At 41.0% G+C, this 15,870-nt stretch overlaps 1 protein-coding gene across 5 annotated transcripts in view; it reads left to right on the forward strand.

Moving 5' to 3' along the window:
* The window catches only part of LOC146395310 (uncharacterized), a 215,436-nt gene that overhangs the window by 50,410 nt on the left and 149,156 nt on the right, over window positions 1-15,870 (forward strand). For all 5 annotated transcript variants that reach the window (XR_014832345.1, XR_014832349.1, XR_014832350.1 and 2 more), the window contains one exon: window positions 15,350-15,534. The gene's annotated coding sequence lies outside the window, so the exon portion shown is untranslated. The remainder of the gene's footprint in view (window positions 1-15,349; window positions 15,535-15,870) is intronic.

Below are 15,870 nucleotides of genomic sequence, written 5' to 3' on the forward strand. Positions count from 1 at the left end.
CAGTTACATTTTAATGGGCTTTTTCATCAGCGAATGGCTCCAAAATTATTTATTTATGTGTATATATAAATACACAAGAGTCTTTGGGGGAGGGGCAGCCCATGCATCATGTCTGTGACTCTCCATCAGTTTCTCCCCCAGCAAATTTGCAGAGGGTATCAAGCAATCCACAGCCCTGTAGGTTTCTGGTTTTGTCTTCACTCTCAGAACAAGAGAAGAAAACACTCGAGGCAAGTCCCTGTTTCAATCATCCAGGAAGTGATTCTGGATGATAATAAGAGAGGATAGCAAAGAAGGGGAGAAGAGGGAAATTACTGGCTTGGTCAAAGCTTGCAAAACGACACCAGTGATTAAAACATCTTATGCTGTCCTCGGGCTGCAGAAGCTATCACTGACAAAAGATCTCATACACACACACACACAAAAGGAAAGAAATTAGCCATTAAGAAATATTTCAGCATAATGCAATTATTACAGCTGTATAATTGAATGGGGAAACCATTGATCTGTAGTAGAAAGGAAATTGCTCTTCTCATTGTGTTCCTATGAATATGTGAACATTAATCTCCATCTATAATCAACGTTCATTTCAAATCTGATTGCGTGCTACTAAACACCCGTAGCTATGCTAACATTATGTTAATATGGTTCAACATCATATCTCCCAGCTTCACAGCACAAATATTTTTCTTTGGCAATCAATAGTAATTTCAGCTGAGTGGATGGAAGTCACGTTTTAATGGTAATCTTTCCTTCAAGCCTCCAAGTGGAAACTCAGTTGGTGTCTTAACATGGCTGCAGTGAATTGCATATAATCAGATAAATTAACCTGAAAAGAAATGGAGAGAGAGGAAGGGAAGGGGGCAGGGGATGTGGATTAGAAATAAGAAGCAAGCTTGGCAAAACTCTAAATCTACCTAATAGATGGAAATGTTCATTAGGTAGGAAAGACATGAGATGACAGGCAGATAGGACTGGATGAGTGCATGTTGGTGGGGGGAGAGGTGTGCAGAAAGAGGGCTGAGATTGTTAAGAAATAAACTGGTCCTTATGGCTGTCAGCCAGTGGGGTGGAGCAGCCAGGTACCTCTGCAAGCTGGATTTTTCCAAAGCAACATAGAGGTGTGAGGAAGGAATGGGAAGCTTAGCAAACGCAGAGGCCTGGTATATGGAGCCAGCTTTGCTTTTGAAGAGAGCACTCTGATGTCTCTTCCTTATCTTACTCATTCATTCATTCTTTTATTCATTCATTTATAGCAAACAATAGAAAATTTAAAAACTTCTGAAGATTTATAGAAATAAAGGAAATTGGAAAGTGAAGAAATTTGTGAAGGAGAAATCTACCTTTTTCTTCTCTTGGCCATGCTGCCAGCATGCAGAAGTTCCCAGACCAGGGATCAAACCCATGCCACAGCAGTAACAATGCCAGATCCTTAACTGTGAAGCCACCAAGGAACTCTAAAATGTACCTTTTTAAGTGCGTCTCCTGTTGGGCACCAAGAATACAAGATGAAATCAGCCCATCTCTGTCCAGAGAGTTGATGGCCGAGAATGGGAGTCAGACTCATAAACAATTCAGAGTATCAACCTGTATTGCTTTGAGTTCTCTGTACCCTCCCCACTCCCCTAGGCATTATGATCCTTTTGTGCCATGAGGAAAAGAGAGAGAGAGAGAATTTTTGTTACATTCATTTGTCAAGCATTAATTTCAACCCCTGAAGACCTATCTGATGGAATTCTTAGATGAAATTACTGGCTCAGCTCCTGCATCCAAGGCTGCTGCCCTCTGGGGCTCCTCTTCATCCACACCTTGTCCTCCCACAGCTACTTAAATCACAGGCTCATTCTCTGAGAGGGGTCAAGGTTATGACCTTCAGGTCCACATGTTGTTTATTATAAGGCAAAGGAAAATAAAACAACACAAGAGGATTCCCAGCCTCTTTCTCTTGCTCTACCCGTTAAGAAGAATTCTGCGATGTCCCTTTCCTTCACTGCTCCTTCAAGCCCCCCGTCCTCTCCTGCTTGGGTCCTATTTTGAAGATCAGAAGAGAACATTCTCGAAAGACAGCAGGGTAGACACTGAAATGAGAAAGGAACTCCAGAGAAGAGATGATGGAGGCAGTGAAAAGGATGTGGAGGACACCTCCAGGAAAAAGGCCACCAACATTTATTATTATATTTATTTGTTTGAGCTCAGAAAGAGAAGAAATTTATGAAAAAGGAACTGCCATGGATATGGGAAATACTGAAAATATTAGGTAAAGGGAAACAATTTTGAAACACTTTCTTGTAGTTTGCTGCTTGTTCCACTTTATCGCTCTGTACAGAGATCTCAGTAAAGCTGTTAATATCTCTTGCCTATTTGTTTTCTTTATAATCCCGAAGTGAGTAAAGATGAATTACTTTTACTTATTAATTTCTTGTCATCTCAAAATGCCTTTTTTTAGGATGACAATAGTTATTATTATCAAATCTGATTTACATAACAAAGCTGGAACAATGGGGACCCTCTCTCAGATGTACATTTCATCCCTGAAACTCCTGCTCAACATTGATTTTATCAGCTCTGCTTAGATTACTATGACTGTTGCTCCTTTGGCCTCCCTAAACCACAGGTTGTTCCCTTTTCATCTGTCACCTGCAAGATTAGCCAAAAAGATTAGCTTGCATGATCACGGACAATTTTCAAGACATTTGGAAACTAAGCATCCAGAACATGGAAACAAGACTATTTCCAGCTATGTTTAAAGTCACGCAGTAGCCAATGAAGTACTTGACAAAATTTCACTGAACTTATCGTTAAGTGCTTAGAAGCCTATTTTGAGTTTTACTGCTTATTAGCAAAGCCAAAAAAAAAAAAAAAAAAAAGTCACTGGGGAAAATACTCAATCTTCCCAACAACAGCTGAAAGAATACACAGAAAACAATATGACGAAAAATAAAACGTATTCCTTTGTCAGCAGATTCTGTCAGAAGACATAGAGAAAACCTTGCAGAAGATCTGAAGAGTCAAGTGTTAAAAGAAATTACTTGATGTGTGAGGTTTGCTATAGAGTTGGGTGGAAGTACAGCTGTTTCTAACATTTCTTTCCTTGTGGAATTTGTAACATGAAATGCAGAGTAAACTTTTTTTTAACGCTAAAGAATATATGTAATGGAGAAAAAAAAACTTCAGTAATATGTGACTTTGTTATGAAACCAGTATCTTATGAAATAACTATAAGTGGATCTACTGATAGAGTGACTAATTGACTGGAAGTTATTTTTCTTTTTAATGCCAAGTAAGGTTACAAAGAAAGCTCTGGATATGAAATTCATAGGCTAGATCACTGTGTCTATAGAAAAAAATAAAATAAAGTTGAAGCCATAGGTGTGCAGAATGTTTACAGCTTATCATCATGTGCTTAATTTTGTAAAAGATCTTTAAAATACAAAAGAATATTTACCATTATAATGAGATAGTGGCAATAAAAAAATAATTTTTATGACACAGAAAAGAGCTGCTGGCTTTTCTCTTTTCTAAAATGACAAGTGTTTTAAGTTTACTGAACAATTTTTCTCCCACTGCAATGCCGGTCAGTATAATGTCACTTATCAGATAATTAAATAATGATAATAATAACAATGGTGTTAATAATAATAGTAAATATAATCTCTCACTTCAAGGTTAAGGTGACATTTTAAAGTGAGGAACAAAATATCTCCTAGTTAAATGAAATAGGCTAAGGAGAGAGTGTTTTGAAAATGGATGTTGTAAAACATCTCTGTTATAAGATTTTGTTGCTAAAAACAATCTAAGAGAATTAATTGTAAGAGCGCTGTCTGTATACTTGGAAATATATAACAGAACTGTATCAACTGTGTAAAATCCTTCTAAACCAAAAGATGTAGTGGAATTCAAAGTGTTTGCATTAATAAATGGGGGCGGCACCTTCCAATTATTTTGTAAAGCTACTAATTGGCATTACAGAAGATAGATTGTCTCTATATTGCATCAAAAACTACTGCATAATTGATGGATGATTGAAAAATGAGTATGATGATGAGGAAAGTAGAACCTGGCATCCCCTTCTTTTGCATGTTGATCTATGTGTCAGTTCCAGTGTTCTATCACAAACCACTCCTAAACTTTATTATCTTTGCATGGTTCTGGTATTTGAAAGCCTCAGCTGAACAGTTCTTACTTAGGGTCTCTGGAGCAGTTGCAGTCAAATGTGGGTGAGGCCAGAGATATCGAAAGCTTCCTTATTCAAATGTCTGATGCTTGGTCTCTAGGATCATATCCAAGAAGCTACTTCCCATGGCTAGTTTGGCTCAGTTACGGCATGACAGGCCCATGATGGTCAGACTTCCTCTAGTATGCCTGGCTTCCCCCACTATGAGCATTCCAAAGAACTCAAGTGTAATCTCTCAGATTTCTTCTCTGTGTAGTCTTGGAAGTCCTATAAAGTGTCTTCCACCACATTCTGTTTTTCAAGAAGATCACTAGGGCTAATCCAGATACAAGAGGATGGGAATTAGACTCCACCTCTCGATACAAGAAGTATCACAAGTATAGAGAGAGAGTGAACTGAGGATAGTCATCAACTTCTGTATGAATTAACTGACATAACACACGCGAAACATCTGACACTGTTTCTAACGTACAGTAAATTCTTAGAATATAAAGAATATGCACTCGAATACTTTTCAAAGATCTAGCAGACTTTGTGCGGTTACGCAGGCTGATTCCTTTTCTTATTTTCTTTACAACGATGTCCTGACAAAGGATTGTTTTGTTTTGTTTGGGGAATATAATACTAACAGCTAATGTTTATTGAACTTTTCTGATATGCTGAGCTCTTTGCACAAATGATCTAATTTGATCTTCTCCACAAAGCTTTTAGGTAGGTACTCTGCATTTGGATTCCCCAGATGCTAAAGGCTAAAGTGCAGAGAATTTTGTGACTCATCCTGGGTCACATAACACCCAGTACCAAATGGATGAGAGCAACCCAATCTAGCTAATAGCAGCAACTGAGCTCTGCCCTGCCACACAGTTGAAAAATCTATAAAGATTAAAGATGTCAAATTACATTTTATTATGCATTGCATGAATTAATTCATTTCTAGTTTATTAAAAGTGACCACAAAAGAGTATGGTTTATCCTTTCTCTGGAATACTATATAGCAGTCACAAAGGATTAAGCAGAAGTTTATGTATTATTTTGAAAACAAAGTTGTAAGAATTCATATATATTTATTTATAAATATATTTACTACATTATACAGACACACACACAGATTTCACAAAAAGGTACACTAGAAACTGTGATATTTAGTTCGTACTAGAAAATGGGAATTGGGTTTATTTGACAAGAAGAAAGTAGAGTCCTTTTACCTTTTCTTACTTTATTACTTAGTGCCATAGCAGATGCTGCTCCTGGACTACCTCACCCCACAGATTACTTATAGCTTTGCCTACAGTTCCCATATATGTTACTTTGGCCTCAAGGACCTTAAACCTTCTCTGACTGTCTGTCTGTCTGTCTCTCTCTCTCTGCCCTCCCCTCCCCCAGAAATTGTCTTTCTCAGCTGGCTTGGGCCTGGTCAGAAGTCTCTAAGAGCAAATCTCAATACTTGAGGGACAGCAGTTATAGATAACCCTCCAGCTTCTCTGAAATGTGTTCCTCACAGCCTCTCCTGGATCCCCCAGGACTTCACCCAGGTTTTCCACAGCAGTACCCCTCCTCCTTTCATGCCCCCTTTGCTGCCAAATCCCCTTCCCTTTCTTACTCTCCACGTCCTCCCCATGCTTCCTGGGGTCACCTCCCAAACAAACCACCTGCATCTGAATCCTTCTCTCAGCATCTGCTTTAGAGAAACTCCAAACTAAGATAAATACTAGTTGAATTTTTTTTTTTTTGCTCATGGTAACTCCACTTAAACAAGGAAATAAACAACAGCAACAACAACAAAAAAACCTCTACATTTAAATGAATAACATCATCAAAAAATGCAACTATTTTCATGCACTAGCACAGTAGGCATTACCCCTGACACGCGCCCTAGGCTTCTGGCTGAAGCTGAGTAGCCCTTTGGCTTCTACTAATGGACAGGAGCACATTCTGAGGCCATGTTTTCATCTGAGGAAAGACAGGCTCTGGGCAGGGTCTCTCCAGTAAGGCTTGGAGCAGGATTCCAAGCTCACTGCTCCGAAAACCATAGCGTGACTTGTTTCACTGTTTCCCGCCTCCACCCCCTCTCACAACCATCTTTGATTTAACAGGGCTTTGTGCTCATCCCCATACCATTACTAAGGGATGCTTGCTTCCCACGAGCACATGGCCTGGGCTGAGAGACCCTGCGATTCATTGTCTGGCTCTGACACAGTGCCCTGGGCCCTGGCCCTGGGGAGCCGAACTGAGTCTTCTCAAGATTACAAGCCATTTCAGCCCAATCAGGGGTTACGGCCCCTACTTTTTAACATCCTGCTTTTATTTGCAGGCTATGAAGTGTAATAGTTCACCATTTTGGTTTAAGTATCACCATAAAAGTCAGTGAGATGGAACAGGCAATAAGTAGTTCTTTTACATAGTGTGGCTGGGGCTGGGAGCTTACGTCTTCATTAACCCCCAGAAATGGCTCTGAAATGAAATGCCGGGTGGGTGCTCCTCTGCAGCAGGGATCAATCAGATCCTGTGGCGTCAAGACCACCTCCTTCTGACCCCACGGGTCTCATGTTGTCTCTCCCTGGTGCTGAGACTGAGTGAGTTGGGAACTCAGGAAGGAAAAAACTACATGAACATCATAAGAAGCCTCTGAGTGTGGGGATGGAACACCCCTCTCTGGGTTGAAAAGTGAAAAACTTCCCAATGCAGAGGTGTTCGCCCAGCAAGACGCTTCTCCTTACCATCCCCTGCACATCAAGTGCTCTGGGTAGCCAGAGTCTGCAGAATCTGCAGGCATGTGGGCTGTGCTCTGAATGTTTACGTTTCCCTCAAAAACATTCATATCTTAAGATCCTAATCTCCATTCTGCTGTATAGCACAGGAAACTATATCTAGTCACTTGTGATGGCACTTGATGGAGGATAATGTGTGAATAGTGAAAAAAAGAAAAATCCTGGGAGTTCCCATTGTGGTACAGCGGAAACAAATCTAACTAGTATCCCTGAGGATGCAGGATCGATCCCAGGCTTTGCTCAGTGGGTTGAGGATCCAGCGTTGCCATGAGCTGTGGTCTAGGTCACAGACATGCATGGCTCAGGTCTCACGTTGCTATGGCTGTGGCACAGGCCAACAGCTGCAGCTCTTATTTGACCCCTAGCCCGGGAACCTAAAAAGCAAAAAAGGAAAAAAAGAAAATTCCTAATCTCCAATGTGATGGTCTGAGGATGTGGGGCATGAGGCTGGGGCATGAGGGTAGAGCCCTCATAAATGAGACATTCTCACATAAAAAGGCCCCACAGAGATCCCTCGGTCCTCTCACTAGGTGAGGACAAGAGAAATCTGCAGTCTGTAGCCCAAAAGACAGCCGTCACCAAAAGCTTACCATGCTGTGACACCAATCTCCAGCTCCCAGCCCCCAGAAGTTTAAGGAGAAAATTTCTGTTGTTACAAGCACAGAGGCTACCCAGTCTGTGGTATTATGTTATAGCAACCCCCATGGAGTTAGGCAACAAAACAATTTTATTCTGCTTATCAGGGTGTCGTTTGCTTATGTCAGAATTCCAGGGGATGTTTTCTGCATTTTCTCCTTCCATGATGTGATGAGGAAAAAAAAAAAAAGTTTCTTAGTGAAATAATTTGGTAGAATAGGTGAACACCAGAGATTTCTCACAATACAGAACTGAATATTCAAAAAGCTTTAAGATGTTGACATATACACAAATTGCCAAAGATTTTTATTGAACTTTTTAAAAGAATTTCCTTTTGCATTCAAGTTTCATGTCTTACTGACACAAGAAGACCAGTGCACACATGAGAGATTCAGAGCCTTGTCCCATCCACGATGATCTGACACTTGAACACACCAAAACCAAACACTCCAACACACTGAGAGACACATATCACCCCATCCTTTTGCATCTGTCATTTATACACTAAAGTTCCCATCCCTCTTCCTTAACTCTGCCTCTAGCCCTAAACATCAAGAAGAGGGTTTGTAGCCAAGATAGGTTGTCTTCATTTTCTTTATTGCCAAGCCATTATTATTTATAGGATTGTTATCCCATCTCACTTTTCTCTCTCAGTGCCAACTCCCTATATCCAATTTTACCCAACAGATTTTTTTTTTAAATGAAGAGATCTACCCTTGTCTTAAAAAAAAGGACCATTCAACACACTTTCTCCCATGACCAGAATTTGGTAGGTCCTCAGTACATGTTAGTGCCTTGTCTCATCTTTCCAATCCATTCTTAACAACAACAAAAATATCTACAGAATGACTCTTAGATTCAGTGGGATTAAAGGCCCACACTGACCAAGGATGCTGTGGCCATGTAGCAAGACATATGCATCTCCTTATTTTCACATTCATGTCGTCAATTCTACTCAGTCACAGCACAGTCAACCTCTTTACCTCTCTTCTATAGATCCATTAGATCTTCTCTGAGAGATAAAACTCGTTTGACCTTTCTGCCCTCTCTGCCTTGACTCTTGCTTTCTTAAAAAGCCTTTCTCTTAAAAAGGCTTTCCAAGCATTTTTATCTCCCTCATAAAGGCAAAGTCATGATCACGTGGCATCTCTTAACAAACATGCATTGTTTGAGCCATAGAAACAACTCCCCTGCCTCTTGTAAGGTCGTTATTTACCGAAATGCCTCTTTTGTTCAGTGTCTTTCACGTTGTAAAACATCTCCCATTCTGGCCCATAGTTCCCATTCACTTGTCCCTTGTGTCCACCATGAGGTAATGGGGTAAGAAAGAGCATCACACATCAGTTTCAGAGCTTGAGCCCAATGATACTGGAGAAATCTTTGCTCTACTAAGTCTGTCGCTACAACAATAGCATTTTTTCATTGTACAAAAACAGGACACTACAGAAAAATCTGCCTTCAGACACCTAGAAATAACATATGGTCCCTCTTCAGTTTGTAAATACGTGGCAGCTAGAATGGAGCAAGTCCAATCTTTCGTATTGCTAATTGTGGAACCAAATTTAGTTTTATCAATGGAGGCTGCTCTTTCTTTGTCAGCCCAGGTCCTGTACTCAGCAAGAGTGTAACTTGAAGTCATCGTTCAGTAGTTCACTGACCACCTGGAGTTAAAGAAAGCTAGGATGGTGGCCTCTGTCATCCACACACAGAAGATTCAGAACCTTAGCCCATCCAGGATGACTTAACTGTTTAACACACCAAAACCAAACATTCTACTCCATGAAAACACCCCCAACATCCAGTCCCTTTGTAGCTGTTACCCATACACTAAGGTTCCCATCCCTCTATGCCTAGTTCTTGGCTCTCAGTGTCTAAGTGATAGAATGGGAGTTCAAGTCCCAGACACTAAGCTCTCCATGAAAGCAGACCTTTTTCTCAGTTTCTCTGCATGTTTGTATTTCTGACTCACTGTCCTTTTACCATTTATTTCCTTCAACTATACCCTCTCTCAAATGTTACAATAATAATTTTACTTTTTCTGCTATGTTTTTAAGTTTAGATTCCCCATTTTCTTCTTCTCCATTATACTGTTTTTTGTTTGTTTGTTTGTTTTGCTTTTTGGTCCCACCAGTGGCATTTGGAAGTTGGGCCAAGGATCATATCTGAGCTGAATCTGTGACCTACACCACAGCTGCCCTGCAGCAACACGGGATCCCTAACCCACTGCGTTGGGCTGGGGATTAAACTGGCAATGCTACGGAGACAAGTCAGATCAGTAACCCACTGTGCCACAGGGGAACTCCTCCATTATGCCCTTGACTTAACCTCCACAGCTATTTTTATTATTCCCTTTAGCCATAGTCCTTCCATGAAACTTGTAACGATAACCCACTGGGCTTGCTCTGTCTGGTGCATGGGGCCAGGAAGCTGTTTCTTTGCCAAACATTTACATATTTCCAAGGATGCTGCTGCAGTATTATTCTTACTGCCATGTTTTTGTCAAGAATGACATTTCCAATAAATTGATAGCAACAGATTCTCCCCAGAAAAATCATGGAACTCTCATCAAAGAACCATTTTATTGTCTTTTCCCCCAGAGTTCTACCTCTGTGGGCATTTGCATCATTTATTATTTTTCTTTGTGTTTGAGGAAGCTTGGCTTTCTCATCTTTGAATTATTCCTCTGAAACAGTTAGATATGCCATGGGCCTCATACGTGCAATGTTAGCATGGTGTATTTTCCCACAGGATTAAGAATTAAACTTGCCACTGCCCATCCCCAGATGACTAATATGGGCTGGTTTGTGTCCTCTCAGTGTAAGACTTGCTAAACACATTGAAATCATCTGAGACATGAGGAGGATTTAGCTTATTCCCTATCCTCCTGTATCCCAGCCCAACAAAGATCTCCTTGAACTAAGGACTTTATGATTATAATCTGTTGTCTTGGACCCCAGAGGAGAGAACAGAACATTAAAACCAACAGGGCAGAAAAAACGCAGTGGACATCCAGAACTTGAAGCAGCCACCACCATCTTCCTCGAGTTAACCTCTTGAGAACTCCCTGGTGAGATTAATTTTGTTCCTTGGACTCATTTATCATCTACAGTATTCCCCTAATTGGCTCCCAGTCATCCTTCCATGTCTCCATAAGCTACAGATATGCTACCCACTAGAGCTAAATATGCCTTGCTGGTTTGTGACATTTCATCACTAGATGTGTTTCCATCTGTGTCCATCTACCTGTCTCTCTATTTCCTGTATTATTTACCTGTGAACTCACCCAGATGTTTGGAATTGCTAGAAGTCTGAACGCTGATTTGTAGAAGGGGTGTTATTTAATTTAACATGATTTGCAATGTCACACAACTGTCTATATTTGGAAATACCTACTCTCCTGGCATCGCACAGACCCAGACACAGCCCAAGGCCTTATGTTTCCTGTTAAACTTAACAACTTACACAAATGTCTCTTCTCTACATTATCAATGTGTCTTTAATAGTCTTGCAGTTCTCGCAGCAATCTCAGTCTGATTGTGAATAAGAAAACTCCTGCAGGCTGTAGTATGTGAGGACCCAACTGGTTCACACAACCAAGTACAACTTCAAAACACATACACCAGCCCAGAAGAATATCTTTCATACACTTTGAAGAACATCTATTCTTTTTTTTCTTTTTTATGGCCACACCTGCAGGATATGGAAGTTCCCAGGCTAGAGGTCGAATCAGAGCTGCAGATTCTAGCCCAGGCCACAGCCACAGCAATGTGGGATCTGAGCTGTATCTGCAACCTACATCCCAGCTCATGGCAACAGTGGATTCTTAACCCACTGAGCAAGGCCAAGGATCAAACCTGCATCCTCACAGGCACTATGCTTAGTTCTTAACCTGCTGAGCCACAATGGGAACTCCAAGAACACCTATTCTTAATTGTTGGACTTGACATGTATTTAAGAATCATGGCCTGCTGGGATCTTTTTTATTTTTATTTTTATTTTGACATGGGATGGAGTTTGGGTGTGGTTTACTAAGACAGCTCAGTGAAATATCAATAACAGTGATGAATTTTCTTTTCTTGCTTTGCTATACTGGTTTCCACTCTCTATCAGTAAAATATTGGCTACAAATAGTTTCTCAACCCTCCTTGAAGGCTTCCAACAACTACACAGATGTCTTTATACACAACATTAGCTGTGGAAAGAATAACTGGGTTAAAGAAGACATTTTTCAGTTGTAAGGAGAGGCAGAACCACTCTTATTCTTTTAGGGTAAAAATAATAAACTGTGAGTTCTACTGGGGTAGCCTTGGTGAGCCCTCCAGACTAGAAATTCAGACACACAACTGGTATCATGTCTGCTAAGTGGATAGGGTTGCAATGGTCAGTAATATGAATGAAGCCTAGAAAAAAAAAAATACAAAAAAAAAAAAAAAAAAAAAAACAAGATGGCCAGATTTATTCTACAGAATGAAGAGTTACCCTTTAAGTTCACCCATTTGCAATTCGCTGAACAACTTTCTAACATTTTTGTTGTATGTTGACATCAGGGAAGAAGCAGAGGTTGAAGTTGTTTGTTTGCTTGCTTGCTTGTTTTTGCCACGCCTGAGTCATGTGGAAATCCCTGGGCCAGGGACTGAACCCATGCTACAGCAGCAACCTAAACCACATCAGTGAAAACACTGGATCTTTAATCCATTGAGCCATCAGGGAAGGATAGTCTTAATAATAAACAGAAGAAATCTGTTCACCTGGAAAGCAAAGGTGATCATAAACTGGTTCAATGATATTTGGTATATATATCCATTGTTTATGAGTTTGGTTTCTGTGAGTTGGTTCCAAGAGTTTGAGCATCAGAAGAAAAACAACCAATCTGGAATTCCCATCGTGGCTCAGCAGAAACGAATCTGACCAGCATCCATGAGGATGCAGGTTCAATCCCTGGCCTCGCTCAGTGTGTTAAGTATCTGGCATTGCCATAAGCTGTGATGTAGGTCATAGATAAGCCTCAAATCTGGCATTGCTGTGCCTGTGGTGTAGGCCAGTGGCTAAAATTCCAATTTGACCTCTAGCCTGGGAACCCCCTTATGCTGTGGGTGCAGCCCTAAAAAGACAAAAGAAAAAGAAAAAAGAAAACAACCAATTAACTTATATTTCACAACATGCAAAGTTGAGGAGTTGTTACTTCTTAACCCTGGTCCATTGGACTACTTCCTTGAGAGAGTTTGAATTTTGAGCCAGCTGTGAAAAGTCATAAATCATTGGAACTAAGTGTTTCTAGAGGCACTTTTTGAGATTTTGCATGCATTTCCCATTGCTGAGAACTATAAGCTCTCCTGATTTCTGTCCTTCTCAAGCTTGCAAAGTTCAGCTTTTCCTTTACTTCTCTGGACTCTCCATTATCTACCTCAAAAAAATATTTAAAAATTTTTCTTCCATTAGCCCGATGCGGATATTCTATTTCTTGCAACCTCGGGACCATAAGTCCTTCAGGAACCATGAGGCATTTTCCACTTAGGTACAAATCAAGGTACATGAAAGCCACAATTTCTTTAACTGGATTTCAGGACCCAGGGGTAGGATAACTAACCTTTTATTAGGGAAGCTGTGAACCCTGCCTCCTCCTCTCCAAGCAGAGACAAACAGCTCTCCACCCAGGCCTGACTGAGAAATGTGATTGTCTGAGGCCTGCGTCTGCACAGGAAGGAGCTGCTGGAACTTGCTCAGGAGGCCCTGGCCAGCACCACGTGCTAGCAGGCCCAGGAGGAGAGCTCCCAACTCACCCTGGGCGGTCGGGTGGAAATAAACTGTGTCTGCCGCCTGGTTCTGGCAGCAAAAGCAGCACCAGCACCAGAGAAGGTTCGGACTCCAGACCCCCCAAAACCAGGAAATTCCATGCTGGAGCTAAAATTGGAGCTGGCCTCCCCAGCCGTGCTCCTAGCTCACACGCTCTGCAGCCTCAGCACAGTGTGTATCCACACACTAAGTTACCCACGTGAGTTGAATTATGGGGGCACAGAACCGCTGAGGCCAAGGCCTTCTGGAACTCTCCCATCCTCTGAACCCTAGAGCCCGAGAGATCCTTCACTCTCTGCATGTGCTCGAACACTTGGAACAAGCTGGCTGTTCATTGTAACCACAGCATCAGAAACAGAAAACTTACATTTGGTATTGTGGGCCAGGCACTGAACTAGAGAGTTCATTAAATTTGTCTATTCGCTCTTTTCTGACAACATTTTGCTCAAAGTAATATTATCTCCATTTTACAGAGGTTGCCCAGGTTTATATAAAATGTATGTGCCAGTTTGGGAATTTGAGCCCAGATCTTTCATGTCTGAAGCTGAGGTGACTATTTGATTTTTTTTCTAACTGATGGAACTGAGAATGTTTGCACTTAGCTCTACTCAAGTGTCTTTTTTTAAATTGTAAAACCAGACCCTGCCACAAAACTTTTCTATTGGAAGAGCCAAGAAAGGCTGTCCTCTAGGCCAAGGGATTTTCCTCTGCCTGTCCTGGCAAGGTCACTGTCACCATCAGATCACAAAGGATGTGACCTGGAGGAAAGAGCCCTGGATTAATAATTAAGAATCCAGAGCCACTGTCTGCATGACATGGGTTCTGACACTTGCCTTCCTTGTATCTTCAACTCACTCATTTATAAGACAGGACTTAACAATGTCTAGCTATAATAGCTGTGTGAATAAGGCAATGACCTATCAAAAGGTAGAGGGAGGAAGCTTTCTATTCCAGTGGAGCTAAGTTTTTATTACTAGCATTGTTTAGACTTGAAAAAGAAGGTGGCTTTTAGTTAGTTTTATGATTGCTTTTAAATTGTCTATAGACTATGTAACCCTCATGACCTGCCAGAGGGCGTGGGATGGTGGGGTGGGAGGCCCTCGCAAGTCTCCTAATTCTGCATGTCCCTAAATCAAGGACTCTACCAGGAAAATTCAAAGCCACTACTAGGAAAAGAACATGAACATCAAATCCATCACTTAGCAAATCTATAAATTACAATCCCTAAAAGAGAAATGACTGACCCAAAATCACATAGTAAATTAATGGCCAAGGAAAGGTTAAAATCAATCTCCTCAATATAAGAGGAAATTTCAGTACAAATGTAAATTAATATAATCCAAGTAGCTTATGGCCAGAAAAGGACACCCTAATATTCCCAAGTCCATTTCAATTCTGATTCCTACCCTCAGGCAGAGTTTACTTGGGTGGAGGGAGCACTGGACTTGAAGCCCAAAGACTTAGTTTCACGTCCTTGGGTGCTGACGACCTCTTTGTAGAGAGGACAAAATATGAATACAAATTCACTCTTATCAGGTAGAAATCACTGCCCAAGGTACAAGCACCAGCAGTGTCTCAAGGAGCACCTGATGACTTGTCAAGTTAGCAGAACACAAAAGTAATGCTCCAGAAAGGCAAAGGAGAGCAACCACTTTGCCTCTTTCATGAACCCTTCCCAGCTCAGCTCATGTCCCTCTGGCTTTCTAAGCCCTTCATCAGTTACTTAAACAGGTGATTTGCTTGGTAATGATATGTTTATGAAACATGATGTTTTAGGGGGAACCATAAGGGATTTGGCATCAACACACCTGTGTTTATAGCTTATCTCTGCCATTTGCTAATTGAATGATCTTGGACAAGTTCCTTTATCTTTTTTTTTATCATCTCTTTTTTATGTTTTTTTTTAAACTTATTATAGTTGATTTACAATGTTCTGTAGTTCCTTTACCTTTGAAACTGCACTTTCTCTTCCTCAAAGGGGAACAACCTTCTCATCACTGGTTGAAAGTTAAATGAGAAACTGGATAGACAGCATACTTCTCATCACTGGTTGAAAGTTAAATGAGAAACTGGATAGACGGCATCCATCTACCACTGTAGTTGGCTCACAGGGAAAGAAAAGTAGCTCCTTTTTCATCAGTTGGACAGCTAACTCTTTGGAAGGTAAGTTTGGGCTTTTATATAACATCATCTCCCACAGTTCCCTCACAGTGGTACCAAAAAGAACTGATGTGAATTGACTCAAGAGTGGGCAGGAGAGAGAAGAGGAAAGTCCATGAATAACACGTGAAAGTTGGATTTCCACTAGCTTTCATAGGATATCAATCAGAATCTGACTTGAGCTTCTTGACAGCTCTTCAGGGCCCTGGGTCTCCTGGTGGTTCCATCACTTGTTTGATCCAGAGTCATGCCAATGACCAAAGAACAAAAATTACTTCCCTAAACATCTCAGAACCCAGGTGGTTTTATTTGTGATTGCTTTGAAACTTCTATATGGCA

Source organism: Sus scrofa, chromosome 17 (assembly GCF_054392235.1).
Source record: "Sus scrofa isolate SSC_HxYL_T2T_F1_AM1 chromosome 17, Sscrofa_HxYL_maternal_Yorkshire_Landrace_v2.0, whole genome shotgun sequence".
Lineage (NCBI taxonomy): Eukaryota > Metazoa > Chordata > Mammalia > Artiodactyla > Suidae > Sus > Sus scrofa.